The following is a 13,485-nucleotide window of genomic DNA, read 5'->3' on the forward strand; positions in this document are numbered from 1 at the left end:
ACTTGCATTAGCCAAGGGAACATAAGTGGAAATGTTATTTGTCACTTCCTGCCAGGAAGTTTAAGGATCTGGGCATAATTGACTATTCTCTTTTCTGTCCACCATGAAAACCCTAACAAATTCCAACTCCTCCTTTAAGACCCAAATCAAGTAAAAGCTCTTTGGTGAAGACTTCTCCAAGACTCCAACTCAGTGTTTCAGTTTGCTGCTCCAGTAACGGTCTGCACACAGAACGATTTCACCAAACCTTAGGAATACATTTGCCCCATGAGTATCTCTAGGTCAGGGACAATGTCCCACTGATCTTGATGCCTCCAGCAACCAGCACAGGAACTAAGAGAGCATGGATATGTCATGCCCTCCTCCAGCAGAGACAGGGCTTTGAAGGACCTCTCTAGGTCCTGCTGGGAGGCAGAATGGGTTTCTGGAAACCAGAGAAAGCCATAAGACAAAGAGATGCAGGTACGAGCAGTCAGCATTTGGGGTGTCATGTGCTGGAATGGTAAGATTTGTGGGGATATGGATGGAGCACCAGCGCGTCTGTAACAGGACTCCAATCCATCCCATAAGAGGGCAGAACTCTGCTGTCCTAGGCATGCTCATTCTATGTGTGTGTGCGTGCACACAGGCATCTCCTTTGGGACAGGGTTGAAATGGGTGACTATGGGCAGTAGGGCCATAGTAGGGCCTGGCTATAGACTAGGGCCCTGGCCATCATATTCCCACAACAGCACTCCAGCCTGTCCTTTATTTTTGACAACCAGCCAAGTCAGTCCACAGCTTCCACTCCAAATGTCTGCTGGACCAAAGACCAAATGGACCAATGCATGTGTGGTTTGGCACAAGATGATTCACTCTCAGGCCCTTGAACAGAAAAAATCATGAGAGGCCAAAGGTTCAGAATTTAAGTCCTGAGTTCTGCTCAACATCTTGTTTGACCTTGGGCAGATATACTGCACCTCTTTGAGCCTCAGTTTCCACTTCTGCAACATGGGCGGGTAAAGCCTACCGTGTGTGTCTGTTGTGACAAGCAATGATGAAACAGCAAAGCACTTCTAAAACTCTGAAGCTCTATTAAATTGTGAGTCATTAAGTGATGTTTTCCTAGACAAGGATTCCAAAGTCCCCTCACAAAAGGAGGAGACTTCTCCCTGATGCCCCACTCTTGAATCCCTCTCCAGCTTTCCAGAAAGGCAGTACCAAGGTTCATCTGGGAGACTTCACACTCCTTGGGGTTTCCTGGGGTGAGGAAGTGGGGGATGGATAGAAGGAGGGGGGGATGGGAAGAGTCCATGGGAAGTCCATGGAGTACCTGCTAAAAACCAGCCCCTGAGTTTTGGGGATCCTCTCACCAGGCTTCCAAGTGGGCATTATCAAAACACTTTTTATAAATGAAGAAACTGAGCCCTAGGGACACTCCTGAAGCCTCAGGCACCCACCCAGAGCCAAAACTTCTCCTTTTTTTTTCCTTGAGGATAGTTGACACACAACATTACATTGGTTTCAGGTGTACAACACAGAGATTCCTCAAGTTTACACATTCTGCCACGCTTGCCTCCAAGAGCACTTACTGTCTATCCCAATGCATAGCTGTTATAACAGCTAGGATGTCTTGGAGCTGGGATTCATAGCTGAAATCTATGCTCCTTCTACCCCACGGGTTTAAATTATGTGGTGCACGCTGTCTTACAGTTCAAGGAGCTTGTAACGGGTGAGTTACCCAGAACATGCTCCCCGAGAAGTCTCAAGGGCTTACCTTTGTCAGCCATGTGCACACCTGTGCAGTAATGTGTGCTGGCTACATAAGGAGAGAAATCAAAAAAGTTAAATGTGACAGAACCCCAATCAAAACAGAAATAAGACATCATGGTGTCTAGCTATCTGGGGGGAAATAAAAAGAAGCACTTCTGTCAGCTAAGAATCATCGTGTGCTACACGTGCGGCAGGCACTGTGCTAAGAGCTGGACATCTAGTACCTCTGTGAATCTCAGTTACAACCCCTGGAGGTATGTACTACTATTATCCCTGGTTTATAAATAAGGAAAATTGGGTAGAGAGAGGCCAAGTAACTTATGTACAGTTGGTACATGGTGTAGCCGGGATTTGCAACTAGCCAGTTTGACTCCAAAGCCCACACTCATGACCACTCGACCACACTACACCTCTCTGGTCTTACATATAAATTTCAGCTGAAGCAAAAAAGAAAAACATTGTTAGTGTTTTTATTGGAATTATATTTAATTATTAAATTGGGGAGAATTAAAAATTTTAAGAGTCCTTCAATCCATTGAGATTTTATATATATAATTATAAATTTATATTTTAGTATATTTAACTTACATAATTTGTTTAATGTTTAATATATTCAATATAATATATATTTTACATACATTTGTATAAATTTATATATATACACACATATATGTGTGTGTGTATCCTCTCGATGTATATAACCTATCAATCTATAGGAATACTATTAAAACTTTGAATGCTTATCTTGTGCCTAGGAAACTTACCAAATTGGGGCACCTGGGTGGTTCAGTCAGTTAAGTGTTAGCCTTTGGCTCAGGTCATGATCCCAGGGTCCTGAGACTGGGCCCCACGTCAGGCTCCCTGTTCAGCAGGAAGTCTGCTTCTCCCTCTCCCTCTGCCATTCCCCTTGCTTGTGCTCTCTGGCTCGCTCTCTTTCTCTCTGGCAATAAATAAAAAAAAAATCTTTAATAAAAAGGAAACTTACCAAATTGTCTTGTTTGTGTCAATAGTTTCTCTCCTATAGATTTTCTGGGTAAATGATCATGTAATCTGCAGAGAGAGAAAGAGGTTCTGCTCTTCCTTTTCAATCATCTTACCACTTTTTTGTTTTTTTCTTACTGCATTATCCAGCACCTCCCAGATCAAAGTTAAATAAAAGTGTGGATATCAGGCATTCTTGTCTTATTATTTACTTCAATAAACACATTCCTTACATTTACTATTAAGCTATTAAGTAAGATACTTCTTGTAAACTTTTGGTAACACTCCTCATCAATTAATAGCTTCTTTTTATTTTTTGTCTGTTAAGAGATTTTCTTCCGGTGTTAGTTATGGACCATGATGTTTTTTGAGCATCTACTGAAATAATCATCTGGATTTTATCTTTGAAGCTAGTATTGAACCATCCTTGAATTCCTGGCAAAAACTGTTAGAACTTATATTTGGCTGGAATTTGGTTTTTAATCCCGCTAAATTCCATTTGCAATTATTTCATTTATGTTTTTTTACAACCATGTAGTAATTGAAATTGGTCTTTCATTTTTTTTATGCTGTTGTGCCCAAGCTTTGTGTGTCAAAGTTATAATTATTTTGCCTAATGACTTGGGGAGGAAGAATTTGGATAACTGATTCAGCTTCTTAAATTATAATTGGATCATTATGCCTCATATTTTTCTTCAGTAAATTTTGGTAAGCTATACTTTTTTAGAAAGTTGTTCATTTCCTCTAACTTTGCAAATGTATGGATGTAAATTTGGTTTTAGTATTACTTTACAGTTTTAAAAATTCTGTATCGCTTCCAGTTACAGAATGATTAAGTTACAGTAATACAAGGCATGTGTAGGGAACAGTCAATGGTATCATATAGCATTTTAGGGGACAGATGTTGGATACACTTGTGGTGAACACAGCCTAACCCACAGACTTGTTGAATCACCATATTGTACACCTACAACTAATGTAACATTGTGAGTCAGCTATACTTCAACAAAAGATATTCTATTGTATCTATTATCAATGTTGTTTTCCTTTTTTTTTGAAATCAATTACACTCAAGGTTTGTCTATGTCACTATTTTTTTTCTGTAATCTATATTTTCTATTTTCCATATTCTGCTCTACTCTCCAAATTTCCTACTGTTACTGTTTTTTTTTTTAAATATTAACATTTTTAAAAACAAAGATAGTGGGGCACTTGGATGGCTCAGTGGGTTAAAGCCTCTGCCTTTGGCTCAGGTCATGATCCCAGGGTCCTGGGATCGAGCCCGGGATCGAACTCTCTGCTCAGCGGGGAGCCCACTTCTCCCTCTCTCCCTGCCTGCCTCTCTGCCTACTTGTGATCTCTGTCTGTCAAATAAATAAATAAAATCTTCAAAAAAAAGAAAAAGATCGTATTTGTAAAGTACCTGGCACTTAGCATTTCATAAATGCTCATTAAGTTAATATACAAAAAATATTTTTGAGCTCACGCCAGAGACCAGAGATTCAACTATGACTGAAACATAATTTGTGTTCTCAAGGAGCTTACAGCTGAACTGGAGAGACGGACAAGCCAATAGTCACTTAATGTGATAAACACAACAGAGGTTGAGTACAAAATGGAATGGGAACACAAAGGAGGACTTCCTGAAGGATGTGATGTAGAGCAGGGCATTGCAGGATGAGTAGGAGCTACACAAATGAAAAAGATGGGTGTTTCTTAGCTCCACCCCTGGGTCCATCTTCAGCTGACCCACCCAATATTCTCTGTCACTTATAGTGGCCTCAGCCATGTACAGGTCTGGGCAAAGGAGAATAAAGGTAGAGTTGGTTGCTACTTTTCACCTTGAGGAAGATAGGTGACGAAATTCCTTATAGTGACAGCTGGTCCCTAAGCACTGGTAGCTTTGTCAACAGGCTCAGCCTTATGGGAAACATCACAACAAGTACACTAAAATAAAAGATGTACAACTTTCTGATCACTCCCCTCCAAATCTCCTCCCTGGGATACTCAAGGAAAACATTCTGCAGAAGTCTTAATTTCCTAGTCCAGAGGAGTAAGACTCACAATGTCCTAAATTGGATAGAGACAGCAGTTTGGTTAATGGCCATGAAAAAGAAGGGTTTCCAAGTCCTGATGTGCTGACAGCAACCACTCAGCTGTGGACTCACTCAAGAAAACTATTTATTGAGCACTTACTACATACTAAATGTTTGATAGGAATTGGTCCCCTAATCCTCCCAGCCACGGTGGGAGGTTGCTCTCCCCATCACTAGGCTGGCAGGAAAGTGAAACTTGGAGAGGTTACATGAGGTGAGCCCTTGACAACTCTGATCTGAGACTCAAACCCAAACAACCTGGCTCTGGGGCCCTGTACACCAGCTTGTATAGGCTCATTCCTTAGCACGTGGGACAGAGCAGACTCCGAGTGACTAAAAGATGGAGTGAGTGGACAGAAGAATGAATTACCACGAAGAATAGGAAGCAACATGGAAATTAACTGCACTGTAATAGTAAATGAAAAACAAATGACAAAATGGTGTGTGTGAGAAAGAGCTTGTGTTGGCAGGGACTGACTGGGAAGGAGCCTGAGAGAACTTTCTGGAGGGATCACAATGTTCTAAATATCTTGATAAAGATTTGGGTTACATTGGCAGATACAACTGTCAAACCTCAGTTAATGTACATTTAAGATTTGTACATTTCATTGCATGTACATTTCAAAGCAAAAGAAAAAGTATAAACAAATTTTGGACTCTAATTAATGATATACTGATGTGTTTTAGGGTTAAAGGATAATTGCATTTGAATTGTATCCAAAAAAATGAGATGGATTGATGGACAGATAGGGAAATGGCAGGATAGATGAGTATGTGATAAAGCCAGGAGAGAAAATGTTAACGGCTGAATCCAAGCAGTGGATATACAGGTATTCACGTGTAATATTCTTTCAACATTTTTGTTAAACTGTCATAATAAAATGTTGGGTGTTGTGGTGGCCAGTCTGAGAAGACATCTCTGTCTGACACTTTTGCCTGCGTGCTGCTGTTTATTATGCTTTCCCCTTTAAAGAATGCAGAGAAAACCCTTCCCCCTCTGCCTCGCTTCCCCCCTCCTCCCTCATTTCATCCAGCAAATAGCAACAAAGTGCCAGTTGGCAGCAAATCACTTCTCAAGTTCCTCCTCCTCCATCAAGCTCTGCTCACCCCCTTTCCCCATACAGCATCGGTTACTCCCTCTGATGGGGACTGTCTAGACCCCACCTAAGGGCTGAGTAGAGTAGATGTGTATGGAGATCACATGTACATGGGAACCCCACCAGACCGTCAACCTTGCAGACAAGAACCCGATTTATCTTTGCATCCCCCGCCCCAGCTCTTGGCCTGGCGTGAAGTGGATCGCCCACAGTCACTTAGGGGAGGCAGACACAGAGACAAGGAAAAAATGTCCTGGGTCCAGGAGGTGGAATTCTAGATGATTTTTTTTTAAACTTTCTGCAATGGTGTCCAATTACCTTTTGGATAAGAAGAACTTAACAGCTTACTCAGGAGCCGCAATGGTGGCTTTTGACCCATGAAGGGAGGAAGAACCAGCATGCTGACTTGCTGTGATGTCTGTTTGCTTGGTTTTATACTTACTGTTGGTTGTTGTTGTTTTTTTTTTTTTCATTTGCTATATGGTTGTTTTAAAATACCCTGAGAAGGAAACCACTATACATAAAGAAATTTGAATTTTTGAATGCCCGTTTCTCATCTGAAATGTCACTTGCACGTTAAGTCTCTGTCCCTGAGTTGCTGTGGCAACCTCTGCAGCACTCTTTGCCTGGGGTGACAAAGGGGCCCTTTGTTAGCTGGGAGGCCAGGTCTGGGTGCAGGGACATCCTATTCAGCCCATCATAACAAAGGAGCACACGTCCCCCTCTCTGAGCAGGGCAGTCGCCAGCCTGATTATGCCTGCACTGTTGACAACCTTCCATGGGGAGACGGAGAAAAGAAATCCCCTATTATTGGCATCTTTGAACCAAAGTTGTTTTTCTCTCTCTTTGCACTGCTTGCTGTACAAAAACCCCTGCACAGGGCCCCACTCATGCTCTCGCAAAGAAAAACACCAAGTGTAAGGCCTACCTGGAAGAGGGATGAGGCTCCCAATCTTAATTGAATCTCCTAAACTTGGTTATTAAAATGGCAACTCTAGCAGCAGTGGGTGAGCAGATGGACTTTTCAAATTTTAGCAAGTGGCCTGGCGCTGGCCCAGAGAATGATCCTGATGGCCGCTGGCTCTGCTGTGGCCCCTGCACTTGACAGCAAGGGGCAGGAGCTAAGGGGACCACCGCCCCCCCCGCCCCCCCGCCCCGTAATCCTATCAGATCCAGGGCCCAAGGGTCATTTAGCCTTGGAGCATCCTCCCTCCTCAAAGGTGAAGTTGGGAGGTGGGAGTGTGGGGGTGCAGGGCCTGGCCCAAGCCGGCGGAGCTGGTCACCTGAGAGCAAGGCTTAGGCTCTTAAAAGTTCCAGGAGGGTAGAGAAGAGCCTCAGGCTCAGGCTGCTGCCCTCCTTCTGCTCCCAGAGCCATGGGCTCCTCACCCTACCCCTGTCAGGTTAGGTCCATTGGAGGCTCTATAGGCCCTTTGTCATGGCTCCAACCAGAATCACCACTTCACACTTCTCTTTCTCTTCCAGTGATATATATGGAAGCTAAGACTGGGGCTCTGGCAGAGCCACAGACAGTGTCTTGTTATTCACTGTGTACCAGGGCCAGCGCAGGGTCCAGCACACAGAGCACGAACTCGAGAGCAAGTCATACTGAAGGAGTCTATCAGAAGGGACTCATTCCATCCTATCAACTACTTCTTGGGGCTGGAGCCATTTCCCCATCTGATTCTGTTTCCTGCTCTCCTCTGCTGCCAGGTTCAGGGCTGGGGCAGGCTATCAAGATGGCAGACCAGGGGTGTTTAGACAGATGTGTGGGCAGACACCAATAGTGGAGGGTGGTAAGTGCCAAAGGGGGTTACTCAGAGGCTGCAGGTGTCGGCGGTGGAGGTTGCAAGAGGCAAGAAGGGAAGATGGAAGGAGTACAGACGGACTTTTGGGATAAAGATCCTCCCAAACAAAGTCTCAGGAATGATGAGGAGCTGACCGAGCTTTAGTCAGAAGAAAGGGCAATAAGCAAGGGCAAAATGGTGGGAAATAGCCCATTATGTGCAGAGCGCCCCATGAAGCTAGTTATCGGTAGAAAATATAGGGGATGGCAGAGAGAGTCTGGATATAGCTAAAGAGGCAAAGGCTGAGGGAGGATCCCATAACACAGGCTTAGGAGCTCAAAGTCAAGGTGATCATGCACGGAGGTATAAGTTGTGTACTGCACAAAGGAGGTGAGTAGAACTGAAATCCAGCCTGCATTCTACTGGGGGAATAAAGGCCCCTCCTCCCTGTTGTCCCTGGGCCCAGTTTAGCCAGGCTCACCCTGCTGTGTCAGGAATTCTTCCATTATTGCTCAGCAACTCAGTTACAAAGTATAAGATCTTTGAACATGTTTTTAAACATTATCAACTCTGCCCTGCGTTGGTTACATTTCCCTTTGTCCTGAAGTTGGACCCAGAAAAACATCTTCTCCATCAAAAATTCAATGGGACCCTTACAAAGTGACAGTGGATTGAACGCTGCATTTATAGTGAGAGTCTCCCAATCCCACCCCCTCTTTTTTGGCCCAGCACCAAAAATCAAATGCAAAAAAGGCAACTGATCTCAGCTGCTTTGGAACAGACTGTGTAGTCCAAAGGTTGTTTCATGTTGGATACTGTGTGATCCTGGTTTGGGGGCCTCATATTAAATTAGTAAGCAAGGATTAAGGATCATCAGCAGTGTACTCCCAGTACACAGGGACACAGCAGGTGCAATAAGAACACCCTGCGTTCCTCTGACCCCCATGAAAGGCAGCAAATTAGAGCTAGTGGAGAACACTGTTATTTGTGATTTTCCATGTTAAATCCAAACATTCTTACATTGTCTTAAAATTTATAAATGCTGAGGAATGGAGACTATCCCAGAGCCTGGTTCACTATGGCTCAGAGTAAATAATCAGTACATCATTTGTTCAATGAATGAGCCAAAGAAGTAAGTAATGTCTCAAGATGGGCATTACTTCCACACATCACCTTATTTCCTAAAAACAGGACATGAGGGTAACTTCCCCAGAGCAAAGGAAACTCATTGTAAATTGGAGGATTGGAACTGCAAAGTGACAGCTCTGGGACCTATGACACCGCCCTCTGCCACCCACCTCTGCTCTGCTCCTGAATCTTGCCTGCCTTGAACTCCTACCCCCAAATCTTCCTTTCCTCAACGACCCTCCTAGATGCTGCTCATGATTTCCAAATCTCCTCACCATGCCCCACCCTGGGACTCTGCACCCCACCTCATCCCCCACCCACCAGGCCCAGCCTCGCCCCCTCCAGCTCAGATGCCCAACATGGCCTCAAGTTCCATAGGATCACACTCTGAGGGGAAGAGGACTCACAGGACTCCTCCTGGTCCCCATCATTACCACTTGGGGGAGGGAAGAGAGCCAGAGTGTCCAGGGTAGGCCATTTGGGGTGGAGGGTTAGTTGGGGGCAAAGGGTGGGGGGATGGCATTCAGCTCCTGGTACTTGGGAATATCCCCATGGTCCAGCCTGCCCACATGAAAGCTACTGTCTAGGAGGGGTTCAGAGAGGTGGACACCTACAGGAAATGGGGGTGGACAGAGTCTAAGGCTCTTCCTCCCTAAGTATTTATTTAACCTCCAACTTTATCCTTACTCCAAATTGTCATGATATTAACCCCTCCCCCATACATATTTTTAAAGTTTTTCTTCCACATTGATATTTTTCTTTTAACGTTACAACTTCTTTTGCTCCATAGAAATCTATCTTCAGGCAACTAAATCGCCTGCCATTTCCTTTAGTTTTTCTAAAGTTTGCTAAAATATTCTCTTGTTTTTTTCAATACTGGATAGATTTACTGGATAGATGAAATTTTTTCTCTTTTCATCTTTGATCTAGCTTGGAAGCTTATTTGGGAATAAAGACCCAAGGACAGTTTCTGGTTTAACTTTTTTAATCCAAATGACCAGCCAATTTAGACATGATTTACTGAATAACTCATCATTTCCTTCCCAAATGTGAAACACCAGCTTCGTTGTATGCCAAACAGCCAAGGGAGGGTCCTCGGGTTGAGTCCTCTACTTCGTGTCCTGTTCTCAGCATCCATGTCTCTTTTGTGGTTTTCATGACTTTACTCCACAACATGGTTTGGGAAAAGGGTAAGGTAAGTCCCACTGATTATGCTTCCTTTTCAGAAAATTTCATTCTGTTCTTTCATACCTATTGTTCCAGATTTATAATAATCTTATTAAATCCCATCAATTTGGGGGTGTATATGCGTGTTTATTGGGATTACACTGAATTAAAGGCCAATCTTAGAAGAATGAACATCCTTGCTATACTAGATCTTACCCAGGATAGGACGGACTGTTATTTATTATTATATTTATTATATATATAAGTCCTATTCTATATCTTTCAGTGCAAACTCACTATTCTCTCCCCACAGGACCATTTCCTGACCTTGTTTCTAGAATCCTCCTTGATGTACTTTTTACTTGAGTTTCAGGATACCACACTTCTCTACTCCTCCTCCTGCCTCCCGCATCACTCCTTTGTGCTATCTTTTCTGGTTCCTTCTCTTCTCCCAGAACCTCTTAGCACTGGACCCTGGAGCTCAGAGTTGAAACTCAAACGGATTCTGAGGAATTCAGTGGTAAATATTGTTATGCAAATGGGTATCCCCACAGTTTGGATATTTTCCTCCTTATGATTCCTCACCAGTGGGAACAGTGGGCACAAGAGCCATGAGGGTCCAACTTCTTAGCATATCAGTACTGACAACAGCTGTCTGGATGCCTCCAGCGTTAGCTTGGCCCAGTGCAGAAGCTCCAGGAGACAGGGGCAAGAAAGCCTTTGTCTTCAAGTTAAGCTTTCATGTTGATCTATGACTATAGCAATCTTGATCTGAAATACAAAAGCAGGAGCCACATTTAGCAGGAAATTGTGGTAGACTGCAAAAATTACCCCTCCTCCACATGTGGAGAAATGATCTCTGCAGTATGCCCATCCTAATTTCAAAACTTGGCTTTTCTCTCAACACATGGTGTGGCCTTAGGAAAAATGACTTATCTTCTGAACCTCCATTTCCTGGTCAATCAAATGCAGACGATAACGCCTAGATGTTGCAGGCAATTCATTTACTCCTTCTTTCAACAAATACATACTGAGCATCTATTGCTTGGCACGGTTTTAAATACCGGGGGCCCAGGACCGATAGAACAGACAAAAATCCATGCCTTTGTGGAACTTATAACAGAGTTCAGAAAATCACAAAATAAACAGAATTATAAGAGCTAGTAGTAAGTGCAGAAAAGAAAAATCAAGCAGGAGAATGGACTGAGAGACGGGCGTTGCATGTGAGGTGGTGTATTTGTAGGACTCCTGGGAAGGCGACATTTGACTGGAGGAGGTCAAGGGCAGAAACAGGGAGAGTGTCCGGATGCCATGACACCTATTCAGGAGAAAGGTGACAGTGGCTTTGGATGGAATGGGAGCCACGAGGATGGTAAAGATACCTTAGTGTGAGAGTGGTGAGGACTAGAATGTTCAGCCTGAGAGACTCTAAGAATCGCTATGAAGTGAGCTGCCGCTGAGACAGAGGGCGAAGCAGGTTTGGGGGAGATTGGGAATTTTGGGGGGACAAACTCCATTGCACATGTCTGTTTGCTTCCAAGTGAAAAGAGCAGCCAGGGGGTTGGATACAGGGGTCAGGAGCTCAGGGGAGTGGCCCAGACTGGCAGTAGAATTTTAAGATTAAATAAGGGAATCAGCTAAAGTGTTTAAACCACTGTGAGTCTTATGAAGAGACAGGCCAATGCTGGGCCCACTCCCTGCTAACTTGCGCCAACCTAACAGTGTGCACAATTAAACCCATGCCTCTGGAAAATCACACACATCCTACGTGCCACGGTCCTTGTAGGCTTTTCGCAGATGGGTTTTGGCGGGGGGTGTCCGTCAGGAGGACCTTCAGAGCTTTCTCCAAGTACCCATTCCTGAGTTAGTTGTGACCTCACGGATTTCAACTCAATAGGTCTTTATTTTGTAAAAGCTCCCCAGGTGATCTTCATGGACCCCAAGTATCACCCATTGGCCACAACTTTGAATGCTAAACCGGTAATGCCAAGAAGAGTGTAATAGAAGAAAAAAAAGAGGAAACAATGTAAATATGCAAAAAATAGAGGTGAGTGTTCTTAGGCTCATGTTACAGATGAGGAATCCGCAGCTCCGAGATTAAAGTGTTTTCCTGAAATCTCAAAGCTCATGGCTGGCACCCAGGAATTGATACAGGCCGCATGGGGCCCGCACCAGGCTGCTGCTAGTCACTCCTACCCCGGCTGAGAAGGGGCAAGGCTACTCTTCCACTCTGAGGGACAGATGATGTCAGGAGTGAGTTCCCCTGCCCTCTTAGCCAGCTCTTTGGTACGGAAGAGAGAGGGAATTGGTCAGTGTGTCTCGAATCCTGCCATAGTCAGAATCCCCAGGAGCATCCCTGGGCCTCAATCCCAAAAGCGAACTTGTTGGGGGTGAGGAACACAGACTCAGATGCCCTGTGCTAGCTAGCTCATGCGAAGAGCCATTCTCCGCTTCCCCGAATGCCCAGCACCCGATCAGGAACTTCTCTCACCCCTGTGCTGGGGTCCCGGCAGGAGAGGGTTAAAGTCCCGTGAACCCAGGGACTCTTCTCTCACGGGAATGGAATGTGGAGGGGAGTGAGCCGAGCTGCTTCGGGCTGTCCAGGGCTGAGCATGGCCATTGCTGCAGAACAATTGACCCCCAGGAAGAGAACAGCAGACGCTAATTATGAGACACTTGTGTCCTCCTGTAATTATGAGGCCTCTATAACCATTAATATAAGAAACTATGCTCACTGGCCTGCTTTGGTCATAACTCTCCCCAAACTGCTCTGCCCAGGAGTCTGAAGAAGTAAAACTCTTCACTCAAGGCATCAGAAAAACACCCCCAGCTCGGAGTCTCTAGTTCTGCTTGCATTAAAATATCCCAGATGCTTGACAAACACGCAGATTCTCAGCCCCACTTCTAGACACTTGGGTTTGGTGGGTCTGAGTAAAGTGAGGAAGTGAGGGTAGTTTAGCCAGGGAGATTCATAGACATCCAAATTCAGCCTTCCTTGGAAGCTGGGAGAGGTCCGGGCAACCCTATTGGAGCCTTGGCAAGGCTCTGAAGCCCTGTTGCTGTTGCCTGAGCCTGTGAGTTAGCCGAGTCCTCCTCAGACACTGACTGAGCCCCAAGTTAGCTCACTAGAAACACCAAAGCAAATGACTATCCTTCTGTTCTGCTCACAAACAGCCTTGGATCTGGTGAGAAGATAAGAATCAGAGAGGACAAGAAGACAAAACTGGTGTGGTGAGGACCCTGAGCAGGGGATTGAGACTGGAGCAGGAAAATGACCTCATCTGAGGGTCCCCTGACTGTTGACCCCTGAGTTTGTCAAGTGACTTCATGCAAGAGTCAGAAACTTATAGTAATCCAGCTTGGGCAAAAAGAATAACTGATGGGTGGGGCACCTGGGTGGCTCAGTTGGTTAAGCGTCTGCCTTCGGCTCATATCATGATCGCAGGGTCCTGGGATCGAGTCTCACGTTGGGCTCCCTGC

Source organism: Lontra canadensis, unplaced genomic scaffold, assembly GCF_010015895.1.
Source record: "Lontra canadensis isolate GAN:19392208 unplaced genomic scaffold, GSC_riverotter_1.0 scaffold105, whole genome shotgun sequence".
Classification (NCBI taxonomy): domain Eukaryota; kingdom Metazoa; phylum Chordata; class Mammalia; order Carnivora; family Mustelidae; genus Lontra; species Lontra canadensis.